Here is a 15,193-nt window from a genome sequence, read left to right as displayed (position 1 = left end):
CCTTTCATACTCCCACACCTCACACAATCCCGTTGAGCAGCATGTCCTGGCTGCCTAGCTGTATCCTGGAGCATCGTGCAGCAGAGAGAGGCAAGAACGTGAAATTTGGAGTCGGCAAAGAGTTTAGAGTCAGCAACCGAATGTCTCTGTGGCTCTGAGTTAGGCGCCTACCCCCCTGGATCTCAGTTTCCTTATTTTCACAGTGGAGGTACGGTCATAAAAACCAACCTCTGTGCTCCGGAGCTGAAATATGTAACGTGAAGACAGAATTTGGGGGTAAAGAAGGAAGGTGGTCTATATGCCTCCAGAACTACAGGATGGCCAAGGGTAAAAGGCTGAGGGGTTTTGCAGGAAAATACAGGATCTGGACGGTTTCCAAGGAATCTGGAACATGCTACCGGCCGTGTTTGTCACATCTTCAAGGTGGTCTCATGACTAGCATTGCCACCGGCGATCGATCGGAGTCTCAGTTACTAAGTATACATTGAGGTCAGCGAGATGTCAATATCGATACTGAATTCTTGGAACAAACGTTTCCACAGAAAAACAGGCGAAGGTGGCCGAGGCAGGGGGTTGGGGGTGGGGGTGGGGGTGGGGAGAGGGGGAGGCTTCAAGAATGAGGAAGAGAAAAATGTGTTTAGTTTAAAGTCAAGCCTCGAAGGCGGCACCAATGTATCTATCTTTGTTTCCATCCGTCTTTACATTTCTATAGTGGTTTCAGGAGCAAGGATTTTGCTGTGTCTGCTGTTATGAGGATTGGACTTTTTCTTTTCCAAGTGAGCACCTTTTAGTTTGTAAAGAACATAATTGGCCCTGCGGTTTTATTTTGTTTTATCCTTCCTTCTCTCCCTCTTTCTCTTCTTTCCATAATGTCCTCTGTTTCATGGTTTCTAGCTCTTTCACTCTTGGAACAACCCAGAATATTTCCTTTAAAAATCTCTTTCAGATTGCTCTATTATCTCTAATTTGGGGGGTACACTTTCATTAAAAAAAAAACTGGTGGCTGTCTCTTTTGATGCATTGTTTTTGGTGCAGTTTATAGTTTTTGCTTTTAAGCTTCTCAGGGAAGAATGTTTTCTTGGGTGCCCCACATGGCCCCGATGGGAGTACCCTGGAGTTTTGTTACTCAAAGATCAACCTCTCCTCTGCTCAAGGATAGTGTTCAGTAATTATTGGTCTTCCCTTTCATGCATTGCAAATTTGTCCTCTCTGCTGGATCATTGCACTCAGCATATAAACACGCTGTACCTCCCTCCTCATTTCTCTCATTTTGATATTTCCCTTTATAGCAAAACTTCTGGAATGACTTGTCTATATTTGTCGCTCCAATTTTTCTCTATTGAAGTGCTCCATTCAGGCTGTCTCCACTCTCAGCTACTCTTGTTAAGGTCACCAATGACTCCACTGTTGCTAAAACTCATGGTCAATTCTCAATCCTTGTCATACTTTTGATCATTAGTTTTTGACCCAGTTGATTACTGCCTCCTTTTTGAACATTTTGTACAGTTGGGCTCCAGGACACCACTCTCTCTTTGTTTGCCTCCTACCTCAATGAGCCTTGATCTCTTTCTCCTTCGATGGATCCTCCTTATCTCCTTGACCCTAATATGTTGGGTGTATCCCAGGGCTCACTCCCCACAATCTTCTTTTCCTTTCACTCATTGTCTCAGGATTTGGGCATTTGTTATTACCTGGGAAGGGAAGCTCCTGCAGATACCCATAAGCTTTGCTCCTTCACTTAAGGTCTGAATTCTGGGTCATTTTATCAGTTAGGTCTTCCCTGACTGTCTGATTAAATTACACTCCATCCTGGGGTGCCTGGGTTGAGCGTCCCACTTTGGCTTAGGTCATGATCTTACTGTTCATGGGTTCAAGCCCCATGTTGGAACCTGGAGCCTACTTCAGATTGTGTCTCCCTTTCTCTGTCCCTCCCCCATTCTCTCTCTCTCTCTCTCTCTCTCTGTCTCTCTCAAAAATAAACATTAGGGGCACCTGGGTGGCGGGTTGGTTAAGAGTTCAACTTTGGCTCGGGTCATGATCTCATGGTTCTAGAGTTTGAATCCCGCGTTGGGCTCTGTGCTGACAGCTCAGAGCCTGGAGCCTGCTTCGGATTCTGTGTCTCCCTCTCTCTCTACCCCTCCCCTGCTCATGCCCTGTATCTCTTTCTCTCAAAAATAAACATTAAAAAAAAGACATTTAAATTATACTCCATCCTTAACACTGTCCATCCCCTCTCACCTTGATTTAATTTTCTTATCATTACCCAACATACTTATTACTACTTGTGTATCTATTGTCCAGCTCCTTCATAAAATAGAAGCCCTCTGAGGGCAGGAATTCTATCTGTTCAGTTCACTGTTGCATAGCCAGCTGACAGAACAATGCCTCTGTAGGAGGCATCTGATATTTATTGAATGAGTGAGTGAATGAATGGAAAGAGATGATAACTTTCCCTTATTTCCTAAACTGAGGTATAGATCTCCCAAATTTTAAGACATATTTTTTAGTGGTTCAGTCTGTTCAGAAAGAAGGGAGATTTCATGCTTCACCTCAAGGTGCCAGTTTATAAAGACATTATTAAACTACCAAGTGTCATTTCTATGTCAGGAATCATCTATCGGGGTTAGAGTTCTCACGGGTTCTGAGGATGGGCTTCAGAGCTCTGTGAACTCCCTAAATTTGTGTGGAAAACGTTGTATGTAGACTAAGTGTGCATTTCCCTTGGGAAAAGAAATATAGCTTCCATCAGATTCACAAAGTATCTATGGCCCAATTAAAGGGTTTGGATTGTTATTATCTTCTTTGTGTATTGATCAGCTAAGAGCTACTATGTTGAAGATAAAAACTCATCACCTTCCTTTCCAAACCAGCTTGTCTCTTGACTTTCTTAGAAGCAAAGCCCTCGGTGTCAGAAGAAACAGCCACTGCAGGTATCCCTTTAAAATGCCCCCAATTAATTGCTACCCTGCTGCTCAGGAACTCATAAAGTAGCACTGTTATACAAGTCGACTTTAGAAATTTCCACTTGGGTTAAGCTGAAATGGTTTTCACACACTGGGTCTTGTTCTGGCCCTGGGACCAGGAAGAACATGTTAAATCTTTTTTTCCCCTTTGGTTAGTTTTTCAGATATGTGAAGATACCATGATTCACACCTCCCCCCTTTCCAAAGCCTTTTTCTCCAGAGATGTGTCCAATTCCGCTAAACGTGCCACAGGGCAGCTTGCCACACTACAACTCTGTTTCCCAATGCTCCCCAGTGTTGCCAACTGCCCAAGACTGAACACACATAGGATACACGTAGGAATCCAGATTTCCAGATTTGGATACTTCTATCAGCGCAATTTAGTATCACAAAACGACTGTTGTGGCTGAGCGCAGGATGGGTGTGGAAGAGACAGGTGGAGAATGGAGAGAGGGCAAGGTGTCTGAGCGAGGAGGCAAAAGAGTAGCACTTCGCAGCTTCTGGCCTGCGGGAAAGGGAAGGAGAAGGGGAGGAGGGAGGATGGCATCCCTGTTGAAGCAGAGTGAGTTTGGGGGAGGCAGAGGGAGGGAGACAGAAGGACACACGGGACGCGAAGGCCGGGAGACAGGTTAGCAACGCATGGAATGCCAACACGGGGGAGTGGAAAGAGAGAGCCCCGGAAGTGCAGAGCTAGTGTGAGTTGGAGCATCGAGGAGGTCGGGGAGCAAATCCAATGCAGCAGGGAGGCTTCGGCTGAGCACCTAGGACACGGGCAGAGTCGCAAAGGTGTGGGACTGGGCACGGGGTATGCGACACACACGGGAATTATCTTGATAGACCCTCGCAGCGCTCGGCCCAGCCTGTCGGCGACAAGTGAAGGGACGAACTCTCCAAGCTGGAATGAATGACCCAGCCGCCCCCTGCGGGCAACCGCGAGCGGCCATGGCGCCTGGGCGACGCGAGCGGGGCGGGGCGACGCGGGCGGCCAATCGGAGCCCGCGGCCCAGCTCCGGCCCCGCCCCTCCGTCCTGGCGCCGGCGCCGGCGGCGCGCGCAGCCGCCGGCCTCCCGGAAGTGCGCCCGGAGCCGGCGTCGCGGGCCGAGGTGAGCGCGCGCGGGCTAGGCGGGCCCGGCCGCGGCCACCCGGGGTCGGGCGTGGCGTCTCCCGCGTCCGCGCGGGGCTCAGCTGGGCCCCCAGGGGCGACGGCGGGGCCGGCGGACGCGCGCCCGGACTTCTCGGAGGGCGCGGGGCCGCGGCCGGGGCAGGGAGGCGGGGCCGAGCGGGCTCAGGGGTGGTGGGGACGCCGCTGCCCGGCGCTGGTTCTGTGCCCCGGATCCTGCGTACCCCGCCGGACTCCCGGGCCGCGCCCCTAGACTGGCAGCTAAACCGGGCCGCTCCCTGTGCCTTCCCCCAGAGGCTGGAAGGCAGGGGCCCCTCGTGGGCTGAAGCCCGGAGCCTCCCTCCCCGGCGTGCCAAGGGTGCTGGGGGGCCCGGCGTGGAGAACACCTGGGTGGGGAGCGCCGTCCCGGCCTCCAGGACGCAGAATGCCAGCGGCACTCCCCTAACTTCCCTGCAGTTTGAACCAGCCTCGAAACTCGCCCCCCCCCCCCCCCCAAATCCCCCGACGTTGGGGGCTCCTCTTCCCCGGAGCACAGGCCTTGCTTGGAGCTTCCTGGGTTCCAATTCGGCAGCCCCTTGTGAACATCAGAGGTTCCTAATCCGCCAGGATTAGAAATGGCAGGAACAGGGCCTAATAAGGAGCTGATGCGTAGCTGTTGGAGTAAAAATTACTCCTAAGGCTCCTTGTGGACGGTAAGGCAGGCTTTTTATTTAGGGGCCCGACCCAAACGGGGTTTTGCAGGCGCAGAGAGAAATTGGGCTGTGTTCCGAATACAGCAACGACGAGTGAGCTCCGTGGGGAGGATCAGTGGATAGAAAATTACTAAGGAAACGTGGGGTAAAGGGAACGGGCTGAACCGACTTGACAGGAGTTTAGCCGAAGGCAGGCCCGCGTGCTAAGGACTTTGATCAGATATCAGGGGTGGTCAGATATACAACGTTAGGATGTAGCATTTAACCAGCTCTCAAAGATGAGGGTTTTTCCCTGAACTGGGCTCAGCAAGATTCTTGCTGAAACGGGACTCAAAGGGTCAAGGGCAGAGCCGAAAGGCCAGACCAAGTCACAAAGAGGACTCAGGAGCTTGACTAGATTTGTCAATAGTAGGTACACAACAAAGGGCTACTTGTATGCACATTCATAGTAAGCGTGCTTACCTAAAAGCATATTTAATTTTTAAAATTTTTTATTTATTTTTGAAAGAGGGAGAGACAGAGCATGAGTAGGGGAGGGTCAGAGAGAGAGGGAGACACAGAATCCGAAGCAGGCTCCAGGCTCTGAGCTGTCAGCACAGTCCCATGCAGGGCTCCAACTCAGGAACCACAAGATCATGACTGGAGCCAAGTCCCACGCTTAAGGACTGAGCCACCCAGGTGCCCCCCTAAGAATATATTTTTAAGTTCATTCTCATTTGTTAGAGTTTTAATAAGAACTATGCATTTGGGATAACTTGAAGTGTTTTTAGGTTCTCATGAACTCATTGGGTTATAAACTACACCCTTTATAAAATAATTTAATTTGGAATAATTGAGACATTTTACTTAGCATTTTGTTAGGATATAATTACTAAAATCAAGTTTAAATACAAGATTTACAGTTTTCCCTAAATGTCACTTTCCCGAAATGTAATCTATGCACTCTTAATTCAGGAAGGAAATAAATCTGAATAAATCTACGCATCAGTCTCTTGATCTTTGAAATCTTTTTACTTGTTATTTAAAACTCAGGAGCCAAACAGATTTAGATTATGAAGGGTGCTTGTATATTTATTCAATTTTGTGACACATTTATTTAAAACTGCACATTTTTCCTCTAGTTTTCTATAAGTGGTCTCCTATAAGTTTGGATATGTTGTGTTTTCACTGCCATTCAATATGAAAACATTTTAATTTCCATTGTCCTTCTTTTTCTTTGGCCATAGGTTAAGAGTTTCGTTTTTTAATAATTTCTATATGTTGACATTTTCTAGATATTGTTACCGAGTTCTAATTTCACTGTATTATGGTCAGAGCATATATACTTTGAGATTGTAATCTTTTGAAAAGTAATCATGCCTGTGGTCTGCTTTGGTGAATGATTCGTATGCACTTGAAATGAATGTGTATTCTATAGTTGTTGAGTCTGAACGTCAGATCAAGTTGGTAAGTTGGTTTACAGTGTTCAGATTTTCTGTATCCTTACTGATTTTTTTTTTTTTGTCTACTCCTTCGATCAGCTGTGAGGATCTGCCATTTTAGACCTGGTATTAAGTGCATATACATTTACAGTTTTGTGTTGTAAATGACTAGACTCATTTATAACGAAATGTTTCCCTATTTCTTTTTTGGTCTTGAAGTCTCTTGGTCAGATATAATATAACTGTACCACTTTTTGTATGCTTGCTGTTTGCATAGGATTTCTTTTCCCCATTATTTTATTTTATTTCCAAACCATCTGTATCTTTATGTATAAAATATCTCTTGTAGACACTGTATGACTGGATGTTGCTTTTCTAAATCTGACAGTCTTTACTTATAATTAAAATGTTTAGTCCACTTACATTTAATGTAATTACTGATATGGTTGAGTGTTGGTCTACCAGTTGTCTTTTTTCCCCATTTGATCCTTCTGGTTTTTATTCTTCTCTTGATGTTTTCTTATCACATTTTGGGATAGTGAATGTTTTGGGGGATTTCTTTATTGGTTTTTAAGCTATAGTTCTTTATATAATATTTTTACACCTAGCAGTAGCGTCTTTAAATGATCAAAGTTTACTTTAACTTATTGGAATCTACTTTAATATTTGTACCACTTTATGTCACAATTTACATTTATTTCCTGCCTCTCATTTAACACCTTTGCATTTCCCGTTTGTCACCTTAGCACCACTCACTTCCCATTTCGTATTCTTTTTTATCACTTCATAAATGTAATAACTTCACAACAGATTAATTCCTTATGCCCACTCCTTTGTGTTATATTTATGTCATTTACTTCTACTTATGCTCTGTTTACACTGTTATTATTTTTGTATTTAATAGTTGCCTTTTAAGGAGGTTAGAAGTAAAAGCATAGTATTTCTATATTTATTCAGTAGATGTTTACCATTTTTAGAGATCTTCATTCCTTTCTGTAGATCTGAGTTTCTCTGCAATTGGAAAGGTGTCCTTTATCATTTCTTACATATAAATCACTGGAGAAAAATTTTCCTAGCTTATTTATTTTTATTGAAGTATAATCAGCATACAATGTTATGTTGGTTTCAGGTGTATAGCATATTGATTTGACAATTCTATACATTACTCAGTGCTCATATCAACTATACTCTGTATGCTGTATTTTTCATCTCAGTCATTTGTTTTATAACTGGAACTTTGTATCTTTTTTTTTTTTTTTTTAGTTTATTTATTTTGAGAGAGAGATGGCACAAGCAGGGAAGAGGAGCAGAGGGAAAGAGAGGGAATGGTAAACAGGCTCCATGCTCTGTGCAGACCCCAATGCGGGGCTCAATCCCACCACCCTGGGATCATGACTTGAGCCAAAATCAACCGACTGAGCCACCCAGGTGCCCCGGAAGTTTGTAGCTCTTAATCCCTTTTATCTGGTTTGCTCATAACCCCTACTTACTTCCCTTTCGGCAAAGTACAGTTTGTTCTCTGTATTCAAGAGTCTGGTTTCTGTTGTTTGTGCATTTGTTTTGTTTTTTCATATTCTACAAATAAGTGAAATTATATGGTATCTTTCTCTCTCTGTCAGACTTACTTCATTTAGCGTAGTGCCCTCCGGGCCTATCAAACGTTGTTGCAAATGGCAAGATCTCTTTCTTTTTTATGGCTGAGTAGTATTCCAGTGTGTGTGTGTGTGTGTGTGTGTGTGTGTGTGTGTGTGTGTGTGTGTGTATACCACATCTTTATTCATTCATCTGTCAATGGATGCTTGGGTTTGCTTCCATATCTTGGCCATTGTAAATGCTGCAGTAAACATAGGGGTGCGTATATCTTTTTGAATTAGTGGTTTTGTTTTCTTTGTGTAAATACCAATAACGGAATTACTGGATCATGTGGTGTTTCTACTTTTTAATTTCAACATAATGGTTGCACCAATTTACATTCCCACCAACAGGGCTCTCCTTTTTTGCCACATCCTTGCCAACACTTGTTATTTCTTGTCTTTTTAATATTGGCCTTTCTGACTGGTGTGAGGTGATACCTCATTGTGTTTTTCATTTGTATTTTCTTGGTGGTTAGTGATATTGAGCATCTCTTCATGTTTCTGTTGGCTTTCTCTGTGTCTTTGGGAAAATGTCTGTTCAGGTCCCATGACTATTTTTTTAATTGGGTTGTGTGTGTGTGTGTGTGTGTGTGTGTTGAGTTGAGTTGAGTTGTAGAAGTTATTTATACACTTTGGATATTAACCCCTTATTGGTTATATAATTTTTTGTTGATGGTTTCCTTTACTATGTAAAAGCTTTTTATTTTGGTGTCATCCCAATGGTTTATTTTTGCTTTTGTTTCCCTTGCCTGAGGAGACATATCTAAAAATATGTTGCTAAGGGCAATATCCAAGAGATGACTGCATTTTCCTTAGGAGTTTTATGGTTTCAGGTCTCACATTTAGGTCTTTAATCTATTTTCAGTTAATTCTTGTGTATGGCATAAGAAAGTGGTCCAGTGTCATTCTTTTGCATGTAGCTGTTCTGTTTTCTCAGCACCATTTATTGAGAAGATTGTCTGTTTCCCATTGTATATTCTTGCCTCTTTTGTTGTAGATTAGAGCACATGGATGCAGGTTTATTTCTAGACTCTATCCTGTTCCATTGGTCTGTGTGTCTGTTACTGTGCCAGTACCATGCTGTTTTGATTCTTCCAGCTTTGTAATATATCTTGAAATCCTGGGAGAAGAGATCCCTCTAGCTTTGTTCTTCTCAAGAATGATTTGACTGTTTGTTGTCTTTTGTGGTTCCATACACATTTTAGGATTATGTGTTTTAGTTCTGTGGAAAATGCTGTTGGTACTTTGATAGGGATTGCACTGAATCTGTACATTGAGTTGGGTGTCATGGGCTTTTTAACGATACTCTTTCAGTTCATGAGCATGATCTATCTTTCTATTTGTTTGTGTCATCTGTGGTTCTTTCGACAACTTCTTATAGTTTTCAGAGTACAAGTCTTTCACTTTCTTTGTTAAATTTATTCCTAGATATCCTTTTTTAAAAATTTTAAGAAAATGTTTACTTATTTTTGAGAGAGAGAGAGAGCGTGCGCACACACATGACTGAGCGTGGGGGAGGAGCAGAGAGAGAGGGGGACACAGAATCCGAAGCAGGCTCCAGGATCCAAGCTGTCAGCACAGCTCACGAACCGTGAGATCATGACCTGAGCCAAAGACGGATGGACGCTTAACTGACTGAGCCACCCGGGTGCCCCAGTATTATATTCCTTTACGTGAAGTTATAAATGGGATTGTTTCCTTAATTTCTCTTTCTGTTACTTCATTATTAGTGCACAGGAACACAACAGATTTCTGTATGCTAATTTTGGATCCTGTAGCTTTACTGAATTCATTTTTCAGTTCTAATAGTTTTTTCATGCAGGCTTTAGGGTTTTCTATATATACTATATTATTTGCAAATAGTGACTTCTTCCTTACCAGTTTGGATGCCTTTTATTCCTTTTTCTTGTCTGATTGCTGCAGCTCAGACTTCCAATACTATGTTGAATAAAAGTGGTGAGTGGACATCCTTGTTTTGTTTCTGATCATAGAGCAAAAGCTTTCAGGTTTTCACTACTGAGTACGATGTTAGCTGCAGGTTTTTCATGTATGGCCTTTTTATTTTAAGGTATGTTCTCTCTAAATCCACTTTGTTGAGAGCTTTTATCATGAATGGATGTATTTTGTCAAATGCTTTTTTGGCATTTGTTGAAATGATCATATAGTTTTTATTCTTTTTCTTGTTAATGGGATGTATTACATTGATTTGCGAATATTGAACCAATTGATCGAGGTTTTTTTTTTTTTAATGTATTGTTGAACTTGGTTTGCAAATGTTTTGTTGAGATTTTTTGCATCTATGTTCACCAGAGATATTGGCCTGTAGTTTTCTTTTTTTTGTAGTGTCTCTGTCTGATTTTGGTGTTAAGATAATGCTCGTCTTGTAGAATGAATTTGAAAGTTTTCCTTCCTCTTCTGTTTTGGAATAGTTTGAGAAGAATAGATATCAACCCTTCTTTAAATATTTGGTCGAGTTCACTTGTGAAGCCATTTGGTCCTGGACTTTTGTTAAAAGTATTGGTTAGTTATTCAGTTTTGTTACTAGCAGTTGTTTCATTCAAATTTTCCATTCCTAATTCAGTTTTGGAAGATTGCATGCTTCTAGGAACTTATCCATTTTTTTCTAGATTGTTTAATTTGGTGGTATATAATTTTTCATCATACTCTTTTATAATCCTTTGTATTTCTGTGGTTATTTTTCTTTCATTTTTTTTTAAAGTTTTTAAAATGTTTTTTTTATTTTTGAGAGAGGGAGAGACAGAGTGCAAGCTGGGGAGGGGCAGAGAGAGACAGGGAGACACAGAATCCGAAGCAGGCTCCAGACTCAGAGCTGTCCGCACAGAGCCCAACGTGGGGCTCAAACCCATGAACTGTGAGATCATGACCTGAGCTGAAGTCGGATGCTCAACCAACTGAACCACCCAGGCGCCCCTTTTATTTCTGATTTTATTTATTTGAATCACCCCTCTCTTCCTTTTTTGATGAGTCTGGCTAAAGACTTATCCATTTTGTTGATCTTTTCAAAGGACCAGCTCCTGGTTTCATTGATCTTTTTCTATGCTTTTTAGTTTCTATTTTTATTTCTGCTGTTCTCTTTATTACAGTAAGACCTTGGATCGCAAGTAACTTGTTTTGTGAGTGTTCCTCAAGACGAGCAAACATTTCTAAAAATCTTACTTGATAAACGAGCGATGTCTTGCAATATGAGTAGTATGTGATGCTCAATGTCACATGATCACAAGTGAGCTGGTGGTTCTTGAAATTCACTTTGATATACAAGTGCTTTGGGTTACAAGCATGTTTCCGGAATGAATTATGCTCGCAAACCAAGGTTTAATGTGTTTCCTCCCTTCTATTCGTTTTGGGTTTTGTTTGTTCTTCTTTTTCTAGCTCCTTTAGGTGTAAGTTTAGGTTGTTTAAGATTTTCCTTCTGAAGGCAGGCCGATATGGCTATAACTTCCCTCTTAGAACTGCTTTTGTTGCATCCCAAAGATTTTAGGTTGTTTTCATTTGTCTCCACGTATTTTTCGATTTCCTCTTTGACGTCTTGGTCGACCTCTTCATTGTTAGATAGCATGTTGTTTAGCCTCCATGTGTTTGTGTTCTCTCCAGATTGATTTCTAGTTGTGGTTAGAGAGGATGCAGGATATGACTTTAGTCTTTTTAAATTTACTGAGACTGGTTTTGTGGCCTAACATGTGATGCCTTGGAGAATGTTCCAAGTGCACTTGGAAATAATGTATCCTGCTGTTTTTGAATGGAATGTTCTGTATATATCTCTTAGTTCCATCTGGCCTACTGTGTGGTTTAAAGCCAGTTTCTTTGTTGATTTTATGTCTGGGTGATCTATCCGTTGATGTAAGTAGGGTGTTAAGTTCCCCTATTATTATGGTATGACCGCCAGTTTCTTCCTTTATGTCTTTTAATATTTGCTTTATGTATTTAGGTGCCTTTATGTTGGTCGCATAAATATTTGCAATTGTTATATCTTCTTGTTAGATTGATCCCTGTATTATATGGTGTCCTTCTTTGTCTCTTGTTTATAGTCTTTGTTTTAAAGTCTGTTTTGTCTGATATAGTATTGCTACTCTGGCTTTTTTATCCCCTTCCACTTCTATTTGCATGGTATATGTTTTTCCATCCCTTCACTTTCAATCTATACGAGTCTTTAGGTCTGAAGTGAGTCTGTTACAGGCAGCAGATAGATGAGTGTTGGTTTTTTTGTTGTTTTTTTTTTATTCATTCAGTTACTCTGTATCTTGATTTGGAGCACTTAGACCATTTAAAGTAATTGTTATAATTACATATTTATCGCTGTTTTAACTGTTTTCTTATTTTTGTAGTTCTCTGTTGCTGTCTTCTCTTGCTTTCTTCCCTTGTGGTTTGATGGGTTTCTTTAGTGTTATGTTTGGATTCCTTTCTCTTTATTTTTTGTGTACCTATTATAGGTTTTTGATTTGTGTTAACTGTTGGGCTTGTATATCACATTTATAACAGTCTCTGTTTAGTTGATGGTTGCTTGAATTTGAACACATTCCAAAAGCAGATATCTTTCTATTCTTATTTTTGAAAGATGTTTTTACTGGAGTGGAAATCTGGGTTGATAATTCTTTTCCTAGAATTTGGATTTGGTTCTTTGTTATAATTTCATTTTCTCTGTGGAATGTCCCTATGTCTTCTTTCATTATGGCTATATTTTTCTTGCAGTCCTTGGGCCATCTTTGGGTTGGTTTCTCCTGTTTTTTTTTCCATGACTTTGAGTCACATTATCATGTTTTTAAATGTCTAATAATTTGGGGTTACGTCTCGAATATTGCGGGTGGCACATTGTAGGATTCTGTGATCTTCCTCTGAGGAGTATTGAGTTTTGTTCTGGCAGGCAGTTGAGTTACTCATTGATCACCTTTGACTTGAGTTAGCTTGGTTTTATGCCTTGTTAGGACAGGTCTCTCTGGAAAGGCCAGAGTGTATCCTGAGGCGTTCTAACTTGATTAGGCCAGACCAGGAGGCTGCATTTCCTCTGTGGATCGTGTTGATGCTTGGCTTTAGGCTCTTTTAGGGCCAGTTTAGAGTAGATCTTACTCTAGGGCATTGTATTTACTCCTAACAATCCTAACACGCGGCCTTTCTGGTATCTCAGGATGCTTTGGGTATTAACGGGTATTAACGAGGTCTCTCCATTCTTAGTGGTCACAAACTCAAATATCTCTCATTCCTGATTGGCATTTATTTTGTATCTCTTTTGCTCTTAACCCTGTAGCATCTGCTGTCTGTTAAACTTTGCATAACTTCACCCTGCCCCTGTGCAGTCCAACCCTTGGCCAAGGGCTCACAGGAAAACCCCACACAGACTTCTTCATGACCACCCCCCTCCCTGCCATAGCTCCATTCTTTCCACTGATCTGTTGTTCAGATTCCAGATACTAAAGCGGCTCCAAGTTCTGATCTCTCCCTCCTCAGTTTGTTGAGACCACCGAACTCCACTTGAGCTCCAGCTTCCTGCACCATTGTTGGGAAATTGTCGCCATGCGGTCAGCCAGGATGATCATGGGCCTCTTCCCCATGAGGTTTTCTTCTCTCGGGGACCTCATTCTTGTCTGCCAGTTGTCTAGTGCAGGAAAACAATTGCCCTAAACGTTTTCTGTAGTTCTGTAGTTGTTGACAGTGGGTGGGCTGGTCTTACTACCAGGTACTCTGCTATGGCCAGAAACAGAAGTGCTCAAACACGTCTGTACTGAGCACATCATCAGCATGGCACCCTGGCTTCTGTTTGAATAAATGAACGAAATATGTGGGTTTCTTGTTGAAACAAAAAATAAGTGCAATGAGGTCCACATATGAAACCTGTAATATTGGGTTAATCCTTTATTAGATTTTTTACAAAATTTTTATTTGTTTTTGAGAGAGAAAGAGAGAGACAGAGCATGAGCAGGGGAGGGGCAGAGAGAGAGGGAGACACAGAATCTGAAGCGGGTTCCAAGCTCCAAGCTGTCAGCACAGAGCCCGACGTGGGCTTGAACTCACGAGCCGTGAGATCATGACCTGAGCTGAAGTTGGATGCCTAACTGATTGAGCCACCCAGGTGCCCTTGGATTAATCCTTTAATCCTTTTTACTTCTTTCCCTTTTTTTTTTAATGTTTCTTTTGAGAGAGAGAGCGAGAACATGAGTGGGGAGGGGCAAAGAGGGAGGGAGACAGAGAATCCCAAGCAGGTTCCCCACTGTCAGTGCAGCGCCCAATGTGGGGCTCATACGCACAAGCCATGAGATCATGACCTGAGCCGATATCAAGAGCGGGGCACTTAACTGAGCCACGCGGTGCCCCTCACCCTTTCCTTTTTTGCTTGAAACGTTTTATTTTTTATTTTACTTTATTTTTTGTTTATTTATAGTTTTTAAATGATTTTCTGATACAGGATGAGTTGTTTGAAGTGCTAGGCATGAAGACATTCCTTCCTGTACCACAAGAAAAAGGCAGCTATGAAAAGCTGGCGTATTCTACCGATCTCTAATTAAGCCAGACAGATGAACTGATTGGGTGTGTCTATTTGCTTTTATGGTTCCAATTAGTGTTTTGGAGGAATGATGGCCTACAGCGCTTTTATAACATTTAAGGATTGGCCCAATAATCCAACATTAGGATCCTATGCAAGACAGTTAACTAGAAATAGTTAAATAAACTGATCCTTTAAGCATTTCTAAATACTACCTTTGTCATTTAACATTCCTTTTTCCACCAGCTTAGCCACTGTCTTCCAGATTTTTAGGCCAGTTGCCATAAAATAGTGCTCACTTAGTTCAAGGCCAGAGAAGTGTCTTTGGGGGTAGTCACTGTTGGTTCTAAGCCTTCTCTAAACCCGGAGTTGAGCATTTCATTTGGGACAGGTTTTTCATCGATTCCCACACAGTCTCGTTTTCCACACTGCCCTCAGAAGAGGTCACCTGGAAATTTCGTTGCACCTGTTGGGGAAGAATTAATTTGTCCTCTTTCACCCCTTATTCCTTATGGAAGCATCAGGTCGTTTCAGCATCACCCCTTCTAGGGTGTTGATGACGTCTTTGTTCAGCTTTACCGTTTAGTCTGCACGCTCGCAGGGGCAGTTAAGGAAGTGTCGTATGGAAGAGCCGTTCGCGTGGAAAACCAGGGTGAAAATGCTTCACGTGATGCGTTTCATCCTTCTACTGGGTCTGGCCCTTTGAAGCCCAAGACAGAATGTGGTAAGACGGTCTGGGCGAAGATGCCAGTTTAGATACGGTATTAAGCGACTTGCTTGGCGGCTTCAGGTTTGTAATCTTTCAGAGGAGAGTAGTGGAGCCGTTGCTTCTCAGGTAGGGCCTGTGAATTCGTTCTCACTGATACTGTG

The 15,193-nt window shown here is 42.3% G+C and overlaps 1 protein-coding gene across 3 annotated transcripts in view; it reads left to right on the top strand.

The window, feature by feature from the left end:
* The first annotated feature begins 3,989 nt into the window (after nt 1-3,989).
* Nucleotides 3,990-15,193, top strand: part of ZNF18 (zinc finger protein 18) — a 30,354-nt gene continuing 19,150 nt past the window's right edge. The window contains exon 1 of one of the 3 annotated variants that reach the window (XM_027047334.2): nt 3,990-4,066. The gene's annotated coding sequence lies outside the window, so the exon portion shown is untranslated. Of the gene's footprint in view, nt 4,067-4,091; nt 4,776-10,070; nt 15,114-15,193 lie in introns of those variants that run through there. The other 2 variants (XM_027047336.2, XM_027047333.2) reach the window with 2 other exon arrangements.

The sequence above is a fragment of the Acinonyx jubatus genome, chromosome E1, assembly GCF_027475565.1.
Source record: "Acinonyx jubatus isolate Ajub_Pintada_27869175 chromosome E1, VMU_Ajub_asm_v1.0, whole genome shotgun sequence".
Classification (NCBI taxonomy): Eukaryota; Metazoa; Chordata; class Mammalia; order Carnivora; family Felidae; genus Acinonyx; species Acinonyx jubatus.
This window is presented reverse-complemented; position numbering and strand designations above follow the sequence as displayed.